Here is a 25,597-nt window from a genome sequence, read left to right as displayed (position 1 = left end):
TTATGGGGGAAATCTGCACAGTCACAATATCTGTATTTTTAGGAATAGGGATACTAGTCAGGCATCAATTTTCGGATAAAAATATACACTGGGTGCAGGTCCACTAGCACTTTTATGATCACTGTACTCCCTATGACACCTTACAAAAACATATCTCCTGGCCTTTGCCCCTTTTACTGGGACATGGTAATTACTGTGCTGGCCAGAAGGAGGATGGATCTAAGGTCTCCTCACATAATAATGCAATTAACAATGCTTGTCCTAATTCCTGGGAAATGAAGGAGTGGGTATGAAATCTGGATCTGAGAATTGACTCTTCCCACTGCAACTGGCCTGGACAAGTCCAAGGCCATTGAAACACAGGAGGAAGAACAGATGTCAAGAGCCAAACAGAGGAAGAGGTCGCCTTTGAAGTTGTGGTGGGAAGAGATCAGGCAGCTGTGTGAGTTGTGGGTGGAGCTGATGCTCCCAGAGAAGGTTTGCTCGAAGACCACTTAACGTCACCATCTTCAAATGCTCCAGAATGCTGTGCAGAAGGTTTAAGGGAGGTGGTGAAGAAATGATGTGGCACCCTCGTATCGGTAAAGAGTACCTGGCTTCTAGAATTTCCCACCCCCACTTACAAATAAGCATGGGCGAATTTTGCGAATCTCGCGTTCGCGAATTTTGCGGATTTGCGAACTCGCAATCCGCAAAATCCGCGAATTCTCGCGAATTTGCGGATTTTTTTTTTGTGTGTTTGCACGGGTTTCTGCCAGTTCGCGAGGGTTTTGTACAATGTCGCAAATTGCGAACTTACCTGTCGGGTCGCAAGTTTCGCGAACTTGTTGTTGCTACGTGTCCAGCCTGTTTGGGACACTCTTCTTCATCACTGCCACTCTCTGTCACCACTGCCACTCTCTGACTACTCATGCCACCCTCTGGCCCACCCATGCCACCCTCTGTTTCATCACAGCACCCTCTGGTTGTCCAGTCAGTGTACATTATTGTGGCAACGCAAGCACACCTTCCCTGCCTCAAGTGACCTGAATTAATTTGGGGCTGATTAATGTGTCACAGAATATTTTTTTAGCTGGCACCTGCTTCCTTAGTGCTTCCTGATTAGTGATCTTTTGCACTTGCTAAGTATTTTCATTGTTGCAAAATTAGTTACAACACCTGCCCTGTCCCAACTGACAATAATGAATTAGGGGCTGATTAATGGATTTGAACTTCCAGCCTGGCTCCTGCTTGTCTCCCTTAGCTGTAATTCAGGACCTTTGTGGCATATGTGTAACTATTCTGAGGTTCAGAGCAGGGTCACATAATAGTTGCAACTGGCAACTGAACTCTGGAGGGGCCCCTCAGGAAGCACTACAGGAAATGGCTACTAATGATGAGCCTGAACTTTTGAACCTGGTAAGTAGTTTCAGTTTTGCTAAGATCGTATTTCTGCAATTTTGCACTTATTCGCGGGGCGCGAAGTTGTACTGGGAAGCCGCGAACTCACGCGAACAGTGCGAGCAAAATCCGCTGCTCGCGGATTTGCGGATTTTGCGGGAGATTCGCGAATCTCGCGGATTGCGAATTTACCGAAAATCCGCAAAATCCGCAAGCGAAACGGATTTTCCGCCCATGCTTACTTACAAACCCCTGCACAAAGGACAAATATTGAGGAAGACACTAGACATGGATGCAACAATGGTGGAAGAATGCCTAGCTGGAAGAAGAAGCAACCAGACTCTATACAGAAGATAGATGGGCGGACTTTGATTCCAGCTAACACCGAGGAGTAGGATCAGTTTTTCGAGGACCAGTGGTGTTGGCTCGCTTATCCACCTTGGAAGAACAAATGAAGAAAGCGACCTGCTGCCGTGGGACTCTGGAGGGTTCCCAGGGCATCTACGGAGCTGTCCTTGACTCCGCTGACAAACAGGTGTTCTTCAGGTAGCCAGGAGGTGGTGGGACCAGGAGAGCACAGCAAGGAGAGTGTTTTGCTTGTAGATGGTGGAAGATGCCTCCCTAGCAGGAGAGAGAGAATCAAGAACCAACGCAGATGACAGGTCTGGCAAGGAAGCAGCAAAACAAATCTGCCTAACAAAAGTACAGTTTAGAAGCCGGGAGGCCTAATGTAAATTCTTTTATTGGTTAGTGCTGGCCCTCAGTAGCAGATTGAGAGCACAATCCTGAACATTGGCCATACTACCACCAGTGAAACTAACCTCTGAAGTTGAATTCCATGGGATGGTCAGGTGGTAAACCAAACACATTAAACTGTGCTGAGATGTCTAACACTTCCTCCAGGTGGGTCAGAGTCTTGGGTTCAGTTCATCCTCATTTTGATTTATTTTCTAATTTGGAGGAGATGTGCGTGGGGCCCCCTTCCCAGGAAGCCATCCCTTGGAGCCACACACAATCATATATGCCCAGGGGCACCCAAACCCTCTGGGACAATAAGGGCTACTGAGTATGAAGGGTGCTCCAAAAGTCCCCTGTGCCCATTACTGTGTGGCTGAGATACCCGCCACCCCCTCTCAACACAATCCCCAAAAGGAGGGAAACCGGAAACAGTTCTTGAAGTTTTTGGAAGAGGGAGGGAGTGACCCTCCCCGGCCGTATTTATTAAAACAAAAAATTAAACGTTAAACAGTTCATATTAATGTACAATTTCATAACCACATTGCGATGTTTGGCTAACCTTAACAGATTCTCTAATACAGAGGTTCTCCTAGCCGAACTACCAACCTGCAAAACATTTTCTTGAAATAATGAAATTGTACATCCTAACGTTTAAGGGCCAACGGCAAGGTCGTAACCGGTGTCAAGATCCCTAACCAGAAATACCCCCCCCACTTGGGAGGGGCGACAGCACTGAGGCATACCCCACGTGCAACTACCAATTTCCCTTTGACTTGTCGGGGGCCCCAATAAACTCGACGCCACTTAAAGGTCGTTCGAGGACTCGTGTGAGTATCTAGAAGGTAGCGTAGACCTCCCCCCAAACCCCACACAACTTACCACATCTGCCGTCGCAGACGTCACTGGCCCCGGGAAATTCCCCAGGAGGGGGCTGTAACCCCTCCTACACAGGAAGGGGCCTTGACCGCCTTTCCTTTCCTTCCGGCGGCCTCTCCTTAGACAGGACCGCCTCCCCGTTGAGGGGCCAATGGCCACCTCTCCCGAGCGCTCCCATCCGTGTTGGGTGACGCCCACTCATAGGGATCTTCCAATTACTGCTCACCGATCATGACCTTACCGCCTACCAAATAAATACGACAATGCTACCTAAACCAACAATCCATTGGCCACTATGACCCGAATAAGCATGCTTATAACGGACACAAAACAGAATATCTTTAATCACAGAACATACAAAATTCGTCCAACTTTATTACACACTCAATATCAACATGATAATACCAACGGACACAAAAACAGAATATCTTTAATCACAGAACATACATAAACGACTTTATTAAAAAGCTCAATATCAACATGATAATGCCACAACCTGTAAACGAAAAATTAGAATTATCGAACCATCTTAAAACAACTAGCTGTCCTCAGGGGCTGGTGGGTGGGTCAAAATTGGCTCTTCGTTCCGTCTCGAGCTCACGTGCAGCGAGGAGGTGCAGCTTCAGAGCACAGGAACAAGAGGATGTCTTCCGGTCTTGCGTCCCTTTTTATCCGTCTTCAGGGCGGGCGTAAACCCGCCCCTGCCTGCCCCGAGGGCGTGGCCAGCTGCGTCAGTGTCTAGGCCAGCCCACTCCAGGGCGGGAAAGAGCGCGCCCCGGCTACGCCGCTTCGGGCATACCAGCCGAGACGCGCCTCCCGCCCAACATGGCTTCCCGGGGGGATCGAGGTACTCTGCCATAAGTTCGGGGGGACCGAGTGGTCGCCCCTTTCCATATGGCTGAGATACCCGCCACCCCCTCTCAACACAATCCCCAAAAGGAGGGAAACCGGAAACAGTTCTTGAAGTTTTTGGAAGAGGGAGGGAGTGACCCTCCCCGGCCGTATTTATTAAAACAAAAAATTAAACGTTAAACAGTTCATATTAATGTACAATTTCATAACCACATTGCGATGTTTGGCTAACCTTAACAGATTCTCTAATACAGAGGTTCTCCTAGCCGAACTACCAACCTGCAAAACATTTTCTTGAAATAATGAAATTGTACATCCTAACGTTTAAGGGCCAACGGCAAGGTCGTAACCGGTGTCAAGATCCCTAACCAGAAATACCCCCCCCACTTGGGAGGGGCGACAGCACTGAGGCGTACCCCACGTGCAACTACCAATTTCCCTTTGACTTGTCGGGGGCCCCAATAAACTCGACGCCACTTAAAGGTCGTTCGAGGACTCGTGTGAGTATCTAGAAGGTAGCGTAGACCTCCCCCCAAACCCCACACAACTTACCACATCTGCCGTCGCAGACGTCACTGGCCCCGGGAAATTCCCCAGGAGGGGGCTGTAACCCCTCCTACACAGGAAGGGGCCTTGACCGCCTTTCCTTTCCTTCCGGCGGCCTCTCCTTAGACAGGACCGCCTCCCCGTTGAGGGGCCAATGGCCACCTCTCCCGAGCGCTCCCATCCGTGTTGGGTGACGCCCACTCATAGGGATCTTCCAATTACTGCTCACCGATCATGACCTTACCGCCACAGGTCCGGATAGTTGACCGGCTATCCGGACCCCCCACAAAGCTCCTACCTAAAGGTCATGCTTCAACGTTTTTAACCATGCTAAGAAGTCTCCTATGAGTAACTCATTCCCCACCCGAGACAAATGCACACCATCCCCCGAATACACACTGTCATCATTAATACATCCATGCGAAATAGAATGCAATGTCCCGGAACGGAACAACCTACTCACTTTGTTATTAAGCTTCCTAACAGAGTGATTCAAAGCAGGAATAGAAATAGCCCCCCGCCACACCTTTCGTGGGATCATATGGGACCACGCAATTGTGCACCCCGGAACTCTCCTCGCCAACCAACTTACAGTGGAAAGCATTGCCTCCAGGAGAAGTCGTCTACCGGTGGTGACCAAATCATTGCCCCCTAGATGCACTATGACTATAGACGGCGGTGACCTCGTCCGCCCTAACAAATCTTCAAAATATGCTTGAAACTGGTCAATACAGAGACCGCCTCTTCCGTAGAAGGACACCCTGTACCCGTATTCCCCAGCTACGTGAATCATGTCACCTGCTTTGAATACGTCCGCGGCACGCCTCACGTATGAGTGGCCCACGACCCACACCTCCTTTTTCACAGCCGGTGATGTCTGACCGCTGTCCCGGTGTTGGGTCGACAGCAAAGTCCGCCCCGCCTCGTAGGCTTGCGCAACTGAAAACCAAACAAAAACAAGAGGCGTGAGTACATCATTACAGCTTTACAACATGTGTAACCGCACATACCTCTTATAACAATTGGAGGACCAACGCCCCACTCGTTTCACTTGCTCAACATTAAGACCCCTGGCTGTAGCTTCTGTAGCAGCCCCTATCCGAAAGGAATGGGTCCCAAACTCGCCCGGGTTCAAGCCCGCAGCGGCAATTGACATCGCAAGCACCCGCTGAAACTGAAACCTCGTCAGTGGGGTGGCGTCCGCGTGTCTCAACAAGGTCCCCCCACATACTGCCACCCTTCGTGCTAGGTAATCTTCTAAACACTTTACCGGGCATATGGAGGACCCGGGAATCCTGCGTATGATTATGCAGTCACCCATCCCATCTTGATCGGTCTTGGACTTGACAAAGGAGACCGTCATTGCCTCTCTTCTGATCTGAACGTGTTCTTGGCACAAACCCCCCGCCACATCCTGTTTGTTCCTTGCCACCAGTTCGCTTACTCGCATCGCCCCGTGAAATGCTAGCGTAAAAGCGGCTCGGAACAACACCGCCTCAAACGGAGATGAACATGTGGCAGGGAGTGTAGCCAACAACTGGGCCAACCTATCCAAACCTATCGGGCGCCTCTCATCTACTCTGCGACCCTCAAGGCGTTGCCACCCACGCAGCGCTTTCTGTACAACGAAAGACGCTGTCGGGTCCTGGATACTATGAGCCCTGGCAACAAAGGAAATAGCAGCACGATGCCTCTGAGCCGTAGCCACAGATTTCCCAGCCCTACGTAAGGACATCAGGAAATACACCACCCATTCCTCATGGCCCCAAAGCTTCTCTCTATCAGTCCCCAAGAAGGCTAAATAGGACCTAAACGCCCCTTCATATGCCTTCCTCGTCCGTGGTGCTAGACTCTCTCCCACGAGGTGACGAAGTTCGGGGCACCGAGAGACCAGAGAGCTTCGGGGAAGGGTGCCGGCTCTGGGTCCGCTGAGGGAAGGAAGCCCGAGAAAGCCTGCATATGAAAACGAGACAGTGCATCAGCCGCCTGATTCTGTACCCCTGGGACATGTTTTGCTCTGAACAGCACATTCAGTTGCATGCACAACAAAACAATCTCTTTGAGTAGTCTTAAAATCAGCTTACATCGTGCTGCCTGACTATTGATGCACTCAACCACAGTCATATTGTCGGACCAAAATATCACAGAGTGATCCTTGAACCCGTCTGGCCAGGTTCTCAAGGCCACCAAAATGGGAAAAAGTTCCAAGAAAGCAATATTACTTGTCAGACCATTGTCGTGCCACCATGTCGGCCACCTTTGTGCTGACCATTTTGTGCCGAAGATGGCACCAAAACCTATGCTACCTGCAGAATCCGTCCATAGCCCCAGCTCTTCAGAGGATACGGCTGGTTTGTTCCATATGACTCGACCATTAAAGTCCGCCAGAAATGCTAACCAAATACGCACGTCCTGGCGGACCTCAGCCGATAGTCTCGTGCGGTGGTGGCCCTCTTTTAGGCCGACCATAGCTTGTGCAATTGAACGAGAAAAGGGGCGGGCCATTGGTATAACTCTAAGGGCAAAATTCCACTGTCCCACCAACTGCTGTAACTGATGCAGCGTAATTTTTGACCCATTTAGACACTCTTGCAGGGTTGCCCTGAACTTTAACACTTTGTCAGCTGGCAAACGAAAACAACCTTCTCTGGAGTCTAACTCGATCCCCAGAAACTCGAGGCAAGTCGCAGGACCCACCGTCTTACCTGGTGCCAATGGCACACCAAACTGTTTCATTAATACACAAAATTCGGCCAAGGCCCGGCCACATTCCAGATCCCCGGCTGCCCCAAGGAACAGAAAATCATCCAGGTAATGCATTACATGTTGGAAACCCGTCTTCTTTGTGAAGACCCATTGCAGAAAACTGCTGAATTTCTCGAAATAGGCACAAGATATAGAGCACCCCATCGGCATACACTTATCCATGTAAAAACAACCCTGAAAATTAAATCCTAGGAGACGCTGATCGTCCAGGTGTACCGGGAGCAACCGGAACGCTGACTCGATATCTGACTTCGCCATCAGCGCCCCGGGCCCCAGGCGATTCAAAATGGCTACGGCCTCATCGAAGGATGCGTACCGCACCGAACACACTTCTGGGTCTATTGCATCGTTTACAGAAAGACCACGTGGAGCTGACAAATTATGAATCAATCGAAACTCACCCGGGTCCTTCTTGGGGACCACCCCTAAAGGAGAACAAACAAAATTCTGTACCGGGGGTGCAATAAACGGGCCGGCGACACGACCTCGGATAACCTCTTTCCGGATCTTCTCCTGTACTACAGTCGTATGCTGCAGGACGGAAAGTTGATTTTTGCATATCCCGACACCCTGAAAGTCCCCCACCGGAATGCGGAAACCATATGAAAAACCGTTTCGCAGCAATCCAGCAGAAGTACGATCTGGGTATTCACTGAGCCAGGGAATCATCGCCAAGGTATCAATCGGGGTTGGTAAAGGCGCCCCTCGGACTATATTAGACCTGTTTGGCGCCTCCCCTACCCCCATTCTCACCCGTTCTGGCTCTGCACGAGGACTCAGGATGGGACGAACCGCAACCACTACATTCGTGCTTGAATTTACACGATCCCTGTGGCCTAGTACATTTACCTTTGTTGAAATTGAAGCAGAAACCCTTTTTCCCTGCATTACTGGCAGATCTCGAGTAATCGTCGGTACTCGTACCTGACCGAAAGGGCGTCCCCGCATATTGGCGGGAGGACTAGCCAACATTGCTCCCCACCAACGGCATTTTCAACATTCCTGACTCTTTCATTTTATCCCATGTCAAAGAATCATAACAGTCCCAGGTTAAACTTTTGTTATGCTCCTTCGCCTTCCTAAAGAGATTATCATAACAGAACCAGTGGTTACCCTGGTGAGACGTCGAGTACCCCATAATTCGTGACTGATAGATTGGTAACTCAGAAAGCAATTCAGGCCTACGTTCCCCTAAGATCGACGTAAAAATCCCCCAAGCATTGCCCCAATTGCCAATATTCTCATTTACTTTAAAGGCGGCCATTTTTGCGCGCCAAACACTCGGATGCATCAGATCCTTCTGACCTTTAACATGCTCCACCTCATAATGGTCGACAAGCAAGGAGAAAATGTTCACATATTCCCCTGCCCAAATCTTTTCCTTTATTGCCAAAGGAACATGTTGCCCCAACTTTTCTCTACGAGAGGGTGCTGACTCGTCCCTCGCGATCGGCAATGGCCGCTTACCTGCACCGGACGTTGCTTCTGTGGTCGCAACCGGGGCCTGCGGCTTGTCTATCACTGCCGCCGGCGCGGGCACCTTGGCTGCATCTCGCTTCTCGCGCAACTGTTTCATCAGCGCTTGTGCCTCGGCAGCCGTGGCGCCCTCGCTACTGTCGCCCAACCACGCTGCTAGCTGCGCCGCCAGCTCGGGGGGCATATCCTCAGTGGATGTCGGGGTGACCACGACGGGAATCGGATTCCCCTCCACCGGAACCGGGGTTGGCGCCTCGAGCGGGGTACAGGGAACAGGGACGTCTCCCCCGGCTGGTCCCCTTCTAGGCCTCTTGGCTCTCCCTCCAGGGGTTGCTCCAGCCGATGGACGCCCCGATCCCCCCTCCCCATCTCGCTTCGCCACCTGCTTTCTCAGTTCGGACATCTCCTTCATGAGGACCCGAACCATCTGATCCGTCGTCATTCTCTTCGCGCCTTTTTTGGGCATCTTTTCAGACCAAGTATCTAGAAGACAAAAGAAAGATTAAAACGCTCAAAATTGGCTCTTCGTTCCGTCTCGAGCTCACGTGCAGCGAGGAGGTGCAGCTTCAGAGCACAGGAACAAGAGGATGTCTTCCGGTCTTGCGTCCCTTTTTATCCGTCTTCAGGGCGGGCGTAAACCCGCCCCTGCCTGCCCCGAGGGCGTGGCCAGCTGCGTCAGTGTCTAGGCCAGCCCACTCCAGGGCAGGAAAGAGCGCGCCCCGGCTACGCCGCTTCGGGCATACCAGCCGAGACGCGCCTCCCGCCCAACATGGCTTCCCGGGGGGATCGAGGTACTCTGCCATAAGTTCGGGGGGACCGAGTGGTCGCCCCTTTCCATATTGGTAGGTGTACCTTACAGCACGCTTACAGTCCGTGGCTAGCACAGTCAGAAAGCACACTGAATACTGTTCTCAACTGCGCTGACCCCAGGGGGTAGGGGACACAGATGAAGCCGGCTCCTGTGTGGCACATTAGGGGAGTGGACACACTTGGGGAGCTTGAATGTGCTGTGGATGTCTTGGGACTACCTCTGCAGCACCCAACAAAACACTGCACCTGGGTGCCCGGTTGGACATTGACATTCGTAAAATAACAAAGACGAAAGACAGGCTGCGTGAAAACTCATTTTTCGAAACCACAAGGGCCTGCAGGACTCTGCTAATGGAATATGCATGCTGCAGGGCAAGGGTTTTCCCTAGAAGCCACTGCAGGAGCATAGCATTTGGATATTTTCTCCTTATGATGCCCCAGGATTGTTGTGCCATTACCAACATATTTGTTTAGTGTTTGACAGGGGCTTATTTAGTTCATAACCTACCCTTCCAAAAAGTGTATCCTACCGAAATTCACCCTAAGTGTCCTAGGGGTTATAGAGATGCCCTGGGAGAAGCACTTGCTTTTGATAAATGTATAACTGAACTACTTTGACCATAATAGCTTCCTAGTGTCCCAGGTCCATGATTGTAGATGAGCTTCTTTTCTTTGAATTTTGGGACTTGTAGCCTAGTTTTATTATGGGATAAAGAAGATTGCAATTCCCCATATTTAAAGAGAACTCCTATTCTGGAGCAGCTAGTCACACATATACCTGGGAAACCTGGTGCAATGGAAAATAGGGAATACTCCTTAAGAGAGAGCAGGTGCTTTTATGTGTGCTGCCTTTATTACAAAAGGGACCACATCAACATCTGTGACCCCTACTATAATATCAAGGTACCTTAGGGGTGAAGGAAGCAGCTCCAGGGTACTTTAAGTAAACTGCTCCAAGAATACTGCAAACACAAAGGGGCAGATTTACAAGCCCCTTGCGACACTTTTACGCCGCCGTTGCATCACTTTTGTGACGCAGCGGCGGCGTAAACCATGCGCCACGTTGCAACTTATTTACAACGTGACGCATCTAGGCAGATGCGTCACGTTGTAAAGCCCTGCGCCACATGAAACCTGCGTCAGGTTTCATGTGGGCGTTCCGTCACAGGGTGGGCGTTCCATCGCAGGAAAGCCACATAAAACTGACGTAGTGAAATCTATGAGATTTCACTGAGTCAGTTTTACGACGCTGCTGCGTCAAATCCTTACGCCTGCGTAAGGAGTGGGTCACCATGTTGAGTATGGGCAGCCACTATTGCAGTGCAGGAGTTGCGTCGCGCTTGCGACGCGACTCCAGCAATCTGCCGCCCGTGCGCCTCAAGATGCGTCACGCATCTGCCCCTCCTTGCACCATGGTGCGCCGCATTGTAAATGCGACGCATCTGTGGTGGCGCAAGGGGGAGGATTACGTGACGCATCTGTTCTGGCGCATCCCTGTTGATTTGCAGAGATGCGCCAGAAGACGTAAATATGCCCCAAAAGGACAAACCTTTCTGCAAAGAAACCAAAAAAGGATCTAAGTAAACATGATGTGGGCTGATATTCACTCTGGAATTTTTCGCACCCCTTTTAATACTGGTAGCATAGGTAATGGTATTTCTGGGGTATTACTCCCAAATACGGTATAACGTAAAATAACATTTTGGGACTGTTGTTTCAGCATTGCTTCCCAGATATTTTCCACCATTTGCATATAGAGTTTCATCTTGACAGATTAAGTGGTGGGAGAAAAAATGTAACTGAACTACATGCAATATTTATGAACCTCTAGACCCAAGTCTCCTTACCGGTAGGGTTTAACGTCCATTTGTAATTTGCCCTGTAATCCTGATTCAGTAATTATGAATTCAAATAGCTTAAAAAAACTGCTTTTATTCCCCAAAAAATGTAGCCAGGCAAACCTGGCAAAATATGTCAGGGGAAAGTTTTCAACTGCAGTAACTTTATCTTTCCTGCACAGTGGCCCCAGACTATGCACCGTTTTCTGTTTCCTATTTATAGTAATACTACTACTTTGTTCATTGTCACAACGATGTTTGTAGCCTCTATGGGTATGCTCTGGCCCTAAAATGTTATTGGTAATATTGGTTTCTCCCAATTGATGTTTTTTAAAAGTTATAAGGACATGTGTGATGGCACGGAAAATGCACTATTATCATGTGTGCCAAATGCCATTTATGGACTGCTGTGTGTATTTACACCACCCACATATATGACAAAAATATAGGTAGGAAACTGTGTATAATAATGCGCTAGGCCATCCCCGGATGTCTGTTTTAGGACTTTATCTAATCTAGTCTCTAACTTCCTGTGTCTCCACTTGTTTCTGAAAAGATCTTACCTTTTTTAAAGTTTTTATACCTTTTTTTAACAATGAATCATATGTACTTTTATGATAAAGTTTGTTTTATCGAATAAAGTATTACAAACGCAAAGAAAAAAATATGTGGTAGGAAGGACCTCAACTGTGCTCACGCTAGGCTGCTGTTTAAAGGCACTGCAATAATGCATGGAAAGTAAACATGCCTTCACTTTGTAGAAAAACCCATTTCTTTTAAATCAGCATATCACACCTAAAGTGTACCTTGTAATTCCAAAATGTATGGTACTTGATGTAAAACATAGGCATACTCTATATTTAAAAGGAATGCCTTCACATAATTTAATGTGAAAAAACTCACTGTATAGATTCCAAAAAAAGGCTCCTGACCAATCATCGGGGATTAACTATGTGAGAATGAACAGGAACGGTTGACAGAACAAAGGGTAGCCTTATCACTAGCTCTTTTGGCTTGTAGATGTCAGAGAGGGCTTCTAATATTCCTTACCAGCTCTCTCCTTGACAAACAGTCTCCAGTCACAGTGGGAAGAGAACCAATTCTGACTGTTTCAGATGGGTGGAGAGCTCATATAACTAGGTAGTGGCCAAGAAAAGCTTACCTGGTAGCAGAAGGGTTTTGCCGTATTCAAACAGGATTAATCTGTAACTTTCCAGTCACTGGCGAGTACACAGCACAGAGGAAGACTCCTGACTCTTTAATCCTCTTGGAAGAAGAGTCACTAAAGGACTCAAAGAATGCTGAACCCTATTAGCAACCAGGGCCTGGAACCTATTGTCAGAGGTCAAGTGTTTTACCTCATGCTTGCCTGATTCAGGAACCTATAAAACAGGACTCCTGACTCCAAGAGAGTCCAGCTGGCCACATAGGGCTGGACCCTGCAGTGGACCTGGCTGGAGAGAGAGTTAGTGACTGGAAGCCTGCCAGGCGGAGCTAGGGGCTGCATCACTGACCAAATGAAAATTTCTGCCAGTTGGTGAACAATGGGATTTAGGGCCTCATTTACATTTTAACTCACTGGGTGCTTGTTATAAATGCAACACAGTACATTGTCATTCAAAGCATAGGTCCATCTGCCACATTTAGAGATGGGTGGACCTTACGTTTTCTGTTGACAGAGCCCCCATTAGCTCCATCAACAGAAAACTTCTTCCGACTGACTAATGGAGTAGAAAAAGTTGCCAGAGGGACATTAAAATGCCCGCCCAATTTAGGGTGGACTGTTCATTGTCTTTATTTTTATGTTTGCCACCTCCAGGAAAAACCTGGTGATGAGGAAAAGAAAAATAAAGATCCCCCACACTATGGGAGACAACTATCAAGGTGCAGAGGTCCTTTCTGTTTCATTTTTCACCAACTCCCACTTTGTGAATTTGTTTCTAAAAAACAAAACAAATTGAAATGTTTGGTGGACGGCAATCAAAACTCATGCGGCTGCCTATGAAAATTTTTTTACATTCAAAGGATTGTCTGGGACTGAAGTTCCTCTGAATTTACAGAGATGAAGGCTGGGTCATCTCTAAATTTGGAAGATGGTAGTTCAACATGATGACACACGGAATGTCATCTGCCACCCTGAAAGATAAAGTACAATATACCAATACCTAAATAAAGACCTTAATCATTTGTTCTATCTCTCAAGGAGTAGGACAAGGTACTGAGGCTTGCCACAGAAGTTCGCAACCAAGATGGGCAAGAAAACCAGGTCTGTTCTGCATGAAGTTGAAAAAACAGAGCCGCCCTCAGAACCTTGCAATAAAGGTATCTGGCACAGTGGAGTCCTGCCTAGCTACATCTTCCAGACTTTTAACTTAAAAAAAATTGACTATGTTCAAAGATAAAATCTTTGACTGGGGATAGGTTCAAATCTCTCCAACCAACAAAGCACCTGTTGTTTAGCAATAGCTTGAGAATGATGTATCCAACTTCGAGTAACCCTTGCTGGCAACAGCCTTTGACTGTACCATGCTGGAAGATTTTGACTTCCTTTCAGGGAATAAGAGAGTTGTCTAAGAGAGCCTTAAGTGTGGTAGACAAAATTCCCCAACGCAAATGTAGCATATGCTCTGTGTGCCCTATTACAAGTGTACTATAGCCTGTGAGACTTGCAATACAGTGAACGGGTAATCCATTGCACTTTAATGGAGTATACTGTCTGCAAATCTGTAAATTAGGCCTTTAGTCCAAAATAAATATTTTGACCAGGATAACACCTAGGGCCATATGTAGGTAATCTACATTTACCGATTCTAAAATACAGAATTTTACCAATTCAAATGAATGAGAATTACTGATTCAGTAAATACTGAATCGGTAATAGGGGGAAGACTTACAAGGGTGGCAGGGTGTCACATTGACACCCTGTTGCACCCCTGAATAGTGCATGGGTGCACATGTGGCAAACATACATGCCCTAAGGGCATGTATGTCTGCCACATGGCACTTTTGGTAAAGCACAAATTTGCTTTTTTTGAAAGGTTTTCGATATTTACCACCAACTTGTAGTTGGTGGTAAATACTGAATCCTTAAATTAAACATGCACTCACTTGAGTGCTCCCTACATTACGGATTTGGCAATTTCCCGAATAGGTATTTAAGAATTCGGTATTTACCGATTCCTTAAATTACCGTTCGGTAAATGACCGAATCCTTAAACCTGCCTCCTACATCTCAAATGCCCAATACCGGTCGGTAACGGCTGAAATTTGCTCATTTCGGCCGTTATCGACTGGTATTGGGCTACCAACATCTGGCCCCTAGTGCTATATCTGACCCCCATCCCATTGCGATAGACCTTCTATTGCACACTTTTTCTAGACGTTTTCTTTACCTTAAAAATTGAAAATTTCAGATCTCTTGTTCCCCTTATTCTATTGTGAGGTTCTTGGTGCCTTTTGTGCTGCTACAAAGTACTCTATGCTTCAAAATTTTAGGGAATTTGTTTGTGTTTTGTTCTTTCATTTAGAATTGCTGCTACTGTATGAAATTGACATGCAATTATATGTTGATTGCATGCTGCTTGTACCGTAGGTATGTGGGTTTGAGCAGAACTTCTCTTGGAGCTGTGTTTTATTATATTTTGTTAATGAAGTTAATCAGCAACATCCCCTCTCAAATTAATAGCCCAATTTTCGACATTACGTTTTAGACCTTCACAATTCAAAAAGTGTAAAACATGCAGTATTAATATTGTATACCCAATTTGAGGTACATAACCAGAATGGGGAGTTAATATCCCCACTGGTAAATACACATAGCAGTATCAAGAAACACCTGGTGCCGAGGCCTCAAGGTTGACTACAAGGAGATGGGTTGCAGCTGGAGTCAGACTGACATGAAAGCCCAGGACAGAGGCGGCTGGAGAGTCCTGGTTGATTACCTATACCCCAGGAGGGGTACTAGGCATAGAGAGTAAAAAAATTAAGGTCATAGTATATGGTGCAGGAAAATACACTGATGGTACGGATGGGTATACTTCACCTATACACTGCAGCAGCTGCCTAGTATATAAAAACAGTACATGCAAGAGTTTAGTGTTGGCACATACCAACACAGGCTAGCACCCAAAATTATTTTCCCTGTGAAGGAATGTACCTATCATAAGAGGAAAACTAAAGTTTGGAATACAATAATACCTCTACTGTCTTTTGTATGGGACAAGCTACCTTATAATTCTACCACTATTTTTAATGTTTATTAAAAACCCAATGCACTGTTGGAGCTTGATTTTTAAGAAATATTGGGAAAAACAACTTTAAAAATGTATACTTTGTCTGCCTGAGCACTCAGGAGGCTAAATTAGCGTTAGCCTGCCAGCAGCTGGCCCCTCTGAATGCTTCCACTTAATGAGGTGTGAAATCGGTTACCAAAGCAGAAACAATGGCTTAAACCTCTTGGAAGTGACATCTGCATGTGAGGTATGTAACTACTTTCAACACCGGAAGGACAGCAGCAGAGGGTCAAGAAACTTTATTTACTTGAAAGGCTATAGCATAAAGCCTACCCATTCATAGTTCAGTGTAAAAGGAAATGTGGGGAAGAGAAACCATTGTTCCCTCGGATATCTGTATCCACCTTCTGAGGGGAGTACATGTCGTGCAGGAACAGAGGTGCATACAGACAGGGGGGGCACAACATGTGCCTCCCTGCTTGCAGCTCAATGCGCAAGGGCACTAGGCTGCCCTGTAGGGCCTCCTTGCTTTCATGACCACCATACTTTTCATGGCGGGCTCACCGCTGTGATAATTGTGGAGGTCTGGAAAGTGATAATATGCCGGCAGCCAGCATATTGCTGCCCCAGGCCACCACTATGGGATTGCGGTGGTGGAACCACTGCATTTGTAATGCAGTTTTTGGATCACTTTGCACCACCACACAGCGAGTTTGGCAGTCGAATGGACAGCCAAACTCGTAATTAGGCAGTTTGTCAGAAGTTAAAGTCTTTGAACACGACAAACGCGCTTGGGGTACCGACCTGCGATCCATTGCCATCAACCTGAATTAACTTCTAGGTCCTGGTGAGCTGTGAACAGTAACTTCTGATTCCCACTTTACTTTGTTTGGTGTATTTTGTCTTAAATCTCTACAAATCCGTATCTTTGATGTGCCATATTAGATTTTTATACACATGCATTATAGTCTGCGGCCTATGACCCTTTTAATATGGTGGGCACACACATGATTTGACAGAGTATCCCGTCTATCAAAATCTAAAAGCAAACCTAAATATCGACATTGCTGCTGCTTTTCAGACAACTGAAGACTAAAGTTGCTGATGTAACAAATATCTGAAATCATCCTTGGTTGTTATTTCTTGCAATATTTTTGAGGGTAAGATGAAGCCGATTTTACTTCATTCTTATTTCTTACACATGGAAAATGTTTTGCGAATCAAACCTTTATATTATACTGTATATCATATTTAACACTGGGTTAAGACTCATAAATAAATGTTTGCGAATCGGTCCAAAGTCTGCTCCACCAACAAAATGTTTCTAAATGTATCCATCTGTCTCTCTTGGCAGGTTCCTCATTTTGTAAAATGAACACAATTTTTGGTCATATTTGAAGAGTATTGTTAAAGAAAGCAGTCAATTAAGGTAGATATTATGGACTGATTCTTCCACATGCATGCAAGGGTATTGAGTTAAAGTCATGCTTCCAACATGTTTAAAGTGACATATTGACACAATGTAAGATAAAGAAGATTTTCCACCACAGATTGCACAAACTGATTGTTAAATATTCAGATACAAAAAAAAAACTTTTAATTGTTCTGGACAGGAATGATTTCCAGCAGCCGATTTATTTCTATGACAGTAATGCAAATGCAGCATTCTATGATAGCTTAATTCCAAAGCTAGCTTAGTGATAAATTGCTGTCCAGGGGCCAGATGTAGGTAAGTATATTTTACCGACTCATAAATACAGAATTTTACCGATTCGGTATTTATGAATCGGTAAAATTGAAGGAGGGAGATTTAGGTAAATTCGGTAATTGAATTACCGAATCTGTAAAAATCGGTATTTACCGAATCGGTAAATACCGATTCGGTAATGCCCATTGATTCCTATGGGCCTTGAAGCCCATAGGAATCAATGGGCATTACCGAATCGGTATTTACCGATTCGGTAAATACCGAATTCTGCAAGGGTGCAGGGGGTGTCACTTTGACACCCTCTAGCACCCCAAATACAGGCATGTGTGCCATGTGGCACACAGACATGCCCTAAGAGCATGTCTGTCACATGGCATAGGTGTGCATGCACACATGTGCATGCACACCTGGATTCGGTATTTTACCACCCAATTGGATTGGGTGATAAAATACCGAATCTGTAAGGCCTTTGGGACTCAGAAGAGTCCCACCGACATCTGGCAGTTACCGAATCGGTAAAAATACTGATTCTGTATTTTACCGATTCGGTAAATTTACAGATTCTGTAAATTTACCGAATCGGTAAAATTGGCCACCTACATCACAAATACCCATTTACCGGTCGGTAACGGCCGAAATCGGCCGTTACCGTTCGGTAAATGGCCTCCTACATCTGGCCCCTAGTGTTTTTGTACAACCTGATATGTTTAAAGGTGAACAGCATCACATAAGTCAAAACGCTGTCCTTTAAAGGTTGCTTCCTTACCAGAATATGCATCTAGCCATCCTCCTAGTTTGCCAGCAGCAACCATTTATTGATCTAGTGCTACATTTCTTGCTTGCTTTAGCGCTCCCAGTTCATGCAGTGTCTCACAGTTTAGACTATGGATTTTGGCTCACCTTGACAGTGGAGAACGTGGCATCTGCTGCACTGGATGAGGACCGCCTGATACTCTGTGAGCCTTCTGTGCATCCATGTGTGGTGAATGCATAGATTGCAGAGAAGTAAGCTGAGCAGGCACCATGTGGTTTTGATTTTGCTTTACACACATTTTCATTTTTTTAAACAAACCCCCCAAAGCATTTGTTTGTTTCTGAAAAACAAAAAAACAAATGGGTGTGATTCAGAGGGGTTTAGCTTACTTTCAATGTGTGGGGTCATTTGTTTTGTTTCAGTTTTAGTCTTCAAAGCTTTTCCTGGCATCTTTTTCCTTTATTCACTCACCGTTATAAAGTTAATGCTCCTTTCCCATCTGACTTTGACTACAGTGACCTGGACACCATTTTAAACCAGCCCTCAACTTTAAGTGGGGAATCATTTGCTTTACTCCCATTACTAAAGAGCAGATCAATAACCAGTTGAGGGAAGACTAAATAACATAAACCTAAACAGAAATCAACACTTGTAGGAATCTTCTTAAATCAAACGTAATGTTTAGCCGCTGATGAATGGACTCCCCATGTGTGATTGTCAATAAAAGCAGTACATTTGCACACAGATGTTTACTCGCTTTTGGAGATCCGAATAGAACCGCAATTTCTTCAGCCACCAATCCATGATACCATATTTCTGAAGAACAGAGGTGGATTTTTAAAATATGTACTTTTTGAGGGGTTTAAATGATGATATCCCCTGGATGTCCCTGGTTTTGAATTCTAGGGTCCTGACTGGGAATATGGTGGTCTTGGAGCTGCCGTACTGTCATTGGCGGTCCAACAGCCGTCTAATCGACGGTCTGACCATCCTGTTAGGAGCAGGGTGCTCGGACTGCTATAAGACCGGGATCTCAGATCCCACGGCAGGCTATGGAAGCAGTGCAGGCATTGGCACTGCCGTGGGGGTTACGACCTGCCTTTCCGCCGACCTTTTCATGGCAGGAACTTGTAGCCAATTGCAAATTGTGGCAGGGGGCACATGTTGTGCTCCCCTATTCTAACACTGTTGTGTGCGCACTGTGTGCCATGCACGACCCGGTGCATGGCAATAGTGCGCCCAATATGCAAGTGGAGCTGCACTGCAGCAGCATGTGCTTCAGGCTCCGTTTATGAGCTGAAGCGTGATGCCGCTATAGCACTGCTTGCCACTGACACACAGTCAGTGCAGCAGTAGTGTCATAATACGGCAGTTGAGATACGGCTGACTTGATGGCGTTCTTCTGACTGCCGCAGCGGCACCAGTGGTCAGACCGTCAAACTCATACTCAGAGCCTAGGTCAAAGCCCTGACTGGTGGCCACATGCTCTCAATAAAAGTTAGGTCCTGGCTTCATACATATTACCCGGGAACTACATTGAATTACATTCACACTTTTTTGGGAGGGTGTCACTTTGTAGGTAAGATACTCCATTTAGAACGGGATCTCCATGCCATCCATAGCGTACTACATATCCTGACATCGCTGCCCGTTCACCAGCTTGCTGGAGTTAGTCCCAGGTGCCTGTATGCCATTAATAACATATGGTGCCTGGCTTTTTACACTTCACTTATGATCAACAACATAGAGAATGATAGGCCCTTGGTCAGATGCAGGATTTTCCCACATTGTATGGGGATACATCACTGAAACGAGGTACTCTTGTTGGTATGAGTTAACGTCCACCCACATTTTACAGCATCCTTGTACTTCTGCTTGTCTGTTGAAGTAATTTCTGGGCCTTTCCTCCATTCTTGAGGTCGTCGTCTCTCCTATATATTGATGCTGAATCAAGTACACCATTTATTCATGCAGGAACGGGTGATGCAGGAGGAAGGGACGTGACAATAACAAGGTGGGTGCAAATGTATGGATAGCACTACCTTTTGGTGAAGAGATATGTGTCAGTAATGGGATCCTTGAGTCCAGCTGGACATATTTATGTGATGGTGAATTTGAGCCCTCGCCACATGTCATTATTGAGGTGTTCCAAACTGTTGCATATTCCCAGTAGAATACCTGGGGCCTCATTTATGAGGCTGTGCGTCACTTTTACGCCGCCGGTGCGTCACTTTTTGTGACGCACCAGTGGCGTAATAAATGCACCTTGTTGCGCCATATTTACAAAGTGAGCATCTAGGTAGATGCGTCACTTTGTAAACCCTTCCGCCACATTATACCTGCGCCAGGTATAATGTATGCAAGGGGGGGAATTGACGCAAGGAAGGGTCGTAGAAGTGACGCAGTGAAATCTATGAGATTTCACTGCGTCACTTTTAGGACGCTGTTGCGTCAAAATCTTGCGCCTGCCTCACAGCAGGCGTAAGACTGACGCAGGCCCTTTCACATGGGGCAGTCCCCATGTGAAAGGACGCATTGCTGGAGTTGCGTCACTTTTGTGACACACTCCAGCAATGCATCACTTTTGCGCTTACAGATACGTCAGAAATACTGACGTATCTGTAACTCCTTGCGACATGATGCGTCATACATTAAATATGACGCATCAGGCATGTCCCAAGAAGTGCGCACTGAGAAGTGACGCATTGCTGCTTTCACGCAGCGATGCGTCATTTCTCATAAATGAGGCCCCTGGTGCTTTGTTCTCTTTTGGCAGTAACGATACATCTAATTTTTTGGGGATTAACATCCAGATAGTTATGATGATTAGTTCCGACAACGGCGAGTCCCTTGGTTAATTTTGATGGTAATCCTGGTTGTACACATACATCCCACAGTGTCCTTCTCGTCACTATCCCACAGACAGATGTGTTAACAGAACATTCTGAGTATGGTCCTTTGCAGTTATACCACTATTTTATCAGAATAATGGCACATAGATAAGCATGGGTTTGCACAGACACTTATAGTATTACCACGCAATGCTGTAGGTAAAAGGAAGTCAAACACATACTACTGTTCATTAAAAAAAAAAAGTCAAAGGGCCTTTGACCTTTGAATAACCAGCTGCAACAATCGACCTGAAGACAACATAACTAACCGCATCTCATTCATTGAAGCAATTTTGTATGCAATTTTTGATCACGTTACATGTTCCACATGTTTGATTTGCTCTTTCTGTAACTGTGCTGGTTTAACTACAAATGCTTAGTATGATTGCTTTTTACTGACCAATCTTATCCTCTTTCTGTGGTGCAGCGTTTTGATACCCTTATAGGTCATGTTTGCGCTATATAGAACCTCCTTCCAAATAATAGTGAGCATCTTAGCTTAATGAGAGACACTACAATGATATGATAAGTAGATAATTGAACTCAAGGTGAATAATGTTTTTTTGTCTATTCAAAGTGCTTGCAGGTCTGGAAGACGCAAGCACCGGCACGCAATTTAAGTTGCCTAAGTACACTTTTCACCTATTTTTAATTCTTTCCAAGATAGTTCCTACTGGTAAAGAGCTCAGTTTGTTATTTAGGTCCTGAAGAAAGTTCATCTGCACCTCTTTAAGGGCAATTAAAGGCTGAAAAAATTATAGAGTGAATTATTTTCCAGTGTTTAAATTGACCTTTTAGAAGACAACAATAAAGTGTATCAGTCCTTTTATGAGGTATTTTTAACAGAACTACCCACCTCTGTACCGACTCATCAGCCGGTTTTACATCTACACCACACACACACAACCATCGTTCCGTAGTGCCCGCTCAAATACCACCTTAAGCACTCCCCTACTTCACCAAGGTTGTAGCCTATGCCTTTGGGCGTGAGAAGTAGCCATATGATAAAGCATGCCACTGGGTTGGTGGGTGAGGGTTTTCGTTCTCAATAGAGGATGTACCTCAGACAGTTATCAACTCAAATGAACTTTCTTAGTCTGAGCTTTTTATATCCTCACGAAATAATTTTTCTTAAGTGGTCCTAATACTTCCCCAGTTTAGGGGTGGGAACCTGCAACATTGTAAGGTTTCCATGCATTCTCCTGGAAAATGTATTAGCTTTGCAATTGCACCTATACAGAGGAAGGTTTGCATGGGCAGTTGTACAGAATGAGCAATTGGCATAGGGAGCTGCAATCAAATTTATGTAAGGGCACTTTTTTCACCACTGGGAAAAAAAATTGCTCATAAAAAACCTTTCTATACACTTATTCCAATTTTTGAGGTGTTCCCATCCCATTTCACCAAGGAAATTGAGTTATTCAGTCCCTTAGCCCAAGATTAATTTTCTGAATATTTCTAGGCCGGAAATGGTTAGGAGCAGAGTGTGCGATCGAGTAGTCACAAATGTGTTACACTTAGGATGGACACTGATCACATACCATCCTTTGTCCTCTGAAGGCAGAAGCTCCTGTACCCAGTCCAAACCAGTTCTGTGCAGCCCTGGAGCACTTTGTTGACAAGACTCCTTCTTTCCTTTGACAGTGTTGGCAGGGACATCAGACGCCCCACAGGAGGTGCACCCTGCCCTTGGGCCTATCTTAGGGGTATCTGATATGAAGAAAAGGGAAGGTTTAGGGACTGGCAAGTGGGTGTACTTACCAAGTCGACATGGCAGTACTAAACTGCAGACAGGCTCTGCAGTGGCAGGCCTGAGACACACTTTACAAGCTGCTTCTCTGGGTGGCACAACCACCGTTAAATGCTCCATCAATGCAGAAGGTAGTAGATCTACTCACAAAAAAATAAAATCTTGGTATGAGTAAATCCTTTATGAGATTCAGGACATTTTAAAATTTGCTAGTAAAACAGACAATTTGTGTGTAAAGCTAAACTGTCACAAACTGAGAAACCAAGAACATGCAAGAGAAAGATGATAGGCAGGCAATGTCTGATATTGGATGGTAGAGCCATGAGTTCAGTTCAAGACCATTCAGCCTTGGTATTCGGTTCATGGCATTTACAATCACCGGGTCTCTGTGCAGAGCTTTTGGCACTGATACTCATCCTATTACAATTTCTTAATTTTTTATTTTTAGTGTTTTATATAGTGCAAACTAGACCCGAAGATATCAGATATCAGAGCGCTTTACATGAGCACCAGTTTTGTTACAGATGACAACATTCATTTTTGTTAGGCACAGGGGGATTAAGTAATTTGCCCAGAATAACAGGATGTTGAGTGTTAGACCTGGTACAATTGGCGTGAGTCTCCCTTCCATTTTTTTTACTGATTGCCTCCTCTGTTTTTGATATATTTTGGCTGGTTAGATGGTTTGGGCACTGCGCCACTGCTTTTCAGTGCCACAGTGCAAGTGCTCCCTATGATAAATTGATGTATTGATTAGTGAATCCATGATTGGGTTGTTTGATTTACTTGTCAGACCCTAGTACAGTGCACCATGTGTGCCCAGGGCTTGTAAATCAAATGTTGCTGGTGGGCTTGCAGCATTGGTTGTGCCACCCACAGAAGCAGCTTGTAAAGTGTGTCTCATGCCTGCCACTGCAGAGCCTGTGTGCAGTCTAGTAGTGCATGTCGACTTGGTAAGTGCACCCACTTGCCGGTCCCTAAACCTTCCCTTTTCTTCATATCAGACACCCCTAAGGTAGGCCCAAGGGCAGGGTGCATTGGAAGTATAAGGTAGGACATGCCCTGATGTGGGTGACATGTCCTAATAATGATTTACAGTTGTTTTCGTTTTTCACTATTGCAAGGCTACCTGTTCCCCATAGGCCAGAACGGGCAGTTTGATTATAACATCTTATATTCCTAATTGACCCAGGGAACATGGTGGAAATTCGAATTTAGTATGCCTGAACTCAGAATGATAAAACACATCTTTTAGTAAAGTTGGTTTTAACATTCTGTGTTTTACAAAGTAGGTATTTTCTTACCTAACCATCCAGCCTGCCTCTGCTAGCTTGTGTATTGTGTGTCTGGTTTTGTGAGTGACAGGGGCTGGGGATACCAGGAGACAGGGTGAGTCAGCACAAGGCTGAATAGACCTATCTGCATGCAGATAGGTGGGAGGAGCACCTGGGTCTGAATAGGGCTGTGCCTGCCTTCCACAATTCTGGCTCCACCTCCTGAGGGGCGTCTGATGTCCCTGGCCAACACTGTCAAAGGAAAGAAGGAGTCTTGTCAACAAAGTGCTCCAGGGCTGCACAGAACTGGTTTGGACTCGGTACAGGACCCTGTGCCAAGGAGAAGAACCAAGGAAGATGTAGGAGTAATACTGCCCCACCTGCCAGTGTGCTGTGTTGCTGGGTTGGCCTTCAGTGGTGTCTTCAGTGCCAAGGAGAGGTGGAGGAACTTCTAATGGACTTCCATCACCTTGCAGAATATTTCTCCAAGGGCTTGAGTTGAGCCTGCCTCCTGATCGAATTCTCATGGATACCGGACTTCACCTCTTCTGTTTGCCTGCTTCTGGAACTTGCTGTTCTAGCTGCTATCGAAGAAATACTGCAACACCAACACCGGCGAGCGACGCCGTCATCTGCATCAAAGCCGTGAGCTCTGCACCGACTTGCTACGTAGACCCGATGCCGGCCGGCCTCCAGCGAATGACCTCGTAAGCCTGGCATAGCCGTGAGCGCTGCACCGATGTCCGACACCAGCCCGATGCCTGCTGCTGTGCCACATTGACTCCGAAGCCGACATCGTCACGGAGCTGATCGTCGACTTGGTTTGTCAAGAATCAATTGACATTGTGACATAGGATGGAACATTGGTTTCGGTGACATTTTGACGTCACCTCCTCTCCGGTCAGGAACCGATGCCTCCCCTGCCTGCGCAAACATCCAGGTCCCGATGCATCATCTCCCCCGAAGCAAGGAACCGATGCTGCTGCGTGTGAGCTGTCTTTGTTTTTGCATTTCCAAGGTACTGTTCTTTGTTGGTCTGTTTTGATGACGGGCACCTCAGGGTTGGCGCCGTACTTCACATCAAGGCAGTTGCTGGAAGGGGTAGGTGCAGAGGCTCAAGCGCCCATCGCTAACCATGAGTAATCTTCCCAACGGGGGTTATACACCGAGTGGTTCCCACTACACTGGATTGACGCCCTTTTTCCCACGTCCATGGGGCCGTCATTCCATAACTTTACCTGCGCTTGTGTTGTGTTTTGTTTCCTCAGTAATCCTTGATCCTTGCACAACCAGCACCGCTTAGCCCAAGGAGCCAGAACATGATTACAGGGTAAGCTGCGCCACTACCCTCACCTATTTCACCGTATATGTGGGCTGCGACTTATAAATAGCCATGCAGGGTTTCTTTAAACACGAACAATTGTGCAAGGGGGTACGAATTCCTTCACGGCGCGGTCCCTCCCGTCTCCCCAGGCACTGCTCCTCGTTAATGGAGGTCCATGTGTCAGAAGGGGGCCGTCGGGCATGGATTCGCCTGCACCATTACATGATCAGCATACTTGTACCCTGGTGTGACTTCGCCTACTGTGAATACCTTATCCATACCTTATCTGTGGAGTGTAAGAGGGTCCTAATGTTACTATGCCTGCCATTTTTTTAATGTCCACCGCAATGGCTACATGAACTAATGAGTGTCTTTGTTTGGT

This window comes from Lissotriton vulgaris, chromosome 9 (assembly GCF_964263255.1).
Source record: "Lissotriton vulgaris chromosome 9, aLisVul1.2, whole genome shotgun sequence".
Classification (NCBI taxonomy): domain Eukaryota; kingdom Metazoa; phylum Chordata; class Amphibia; order Caudata; family Salamandridae; genus Lissotriton; species Lissotriton vulgaris.
The sequence above is the reverse complement of the archived record's forward strand: the minus strand, read 5'-3'. Positions refer to the sequence as shown.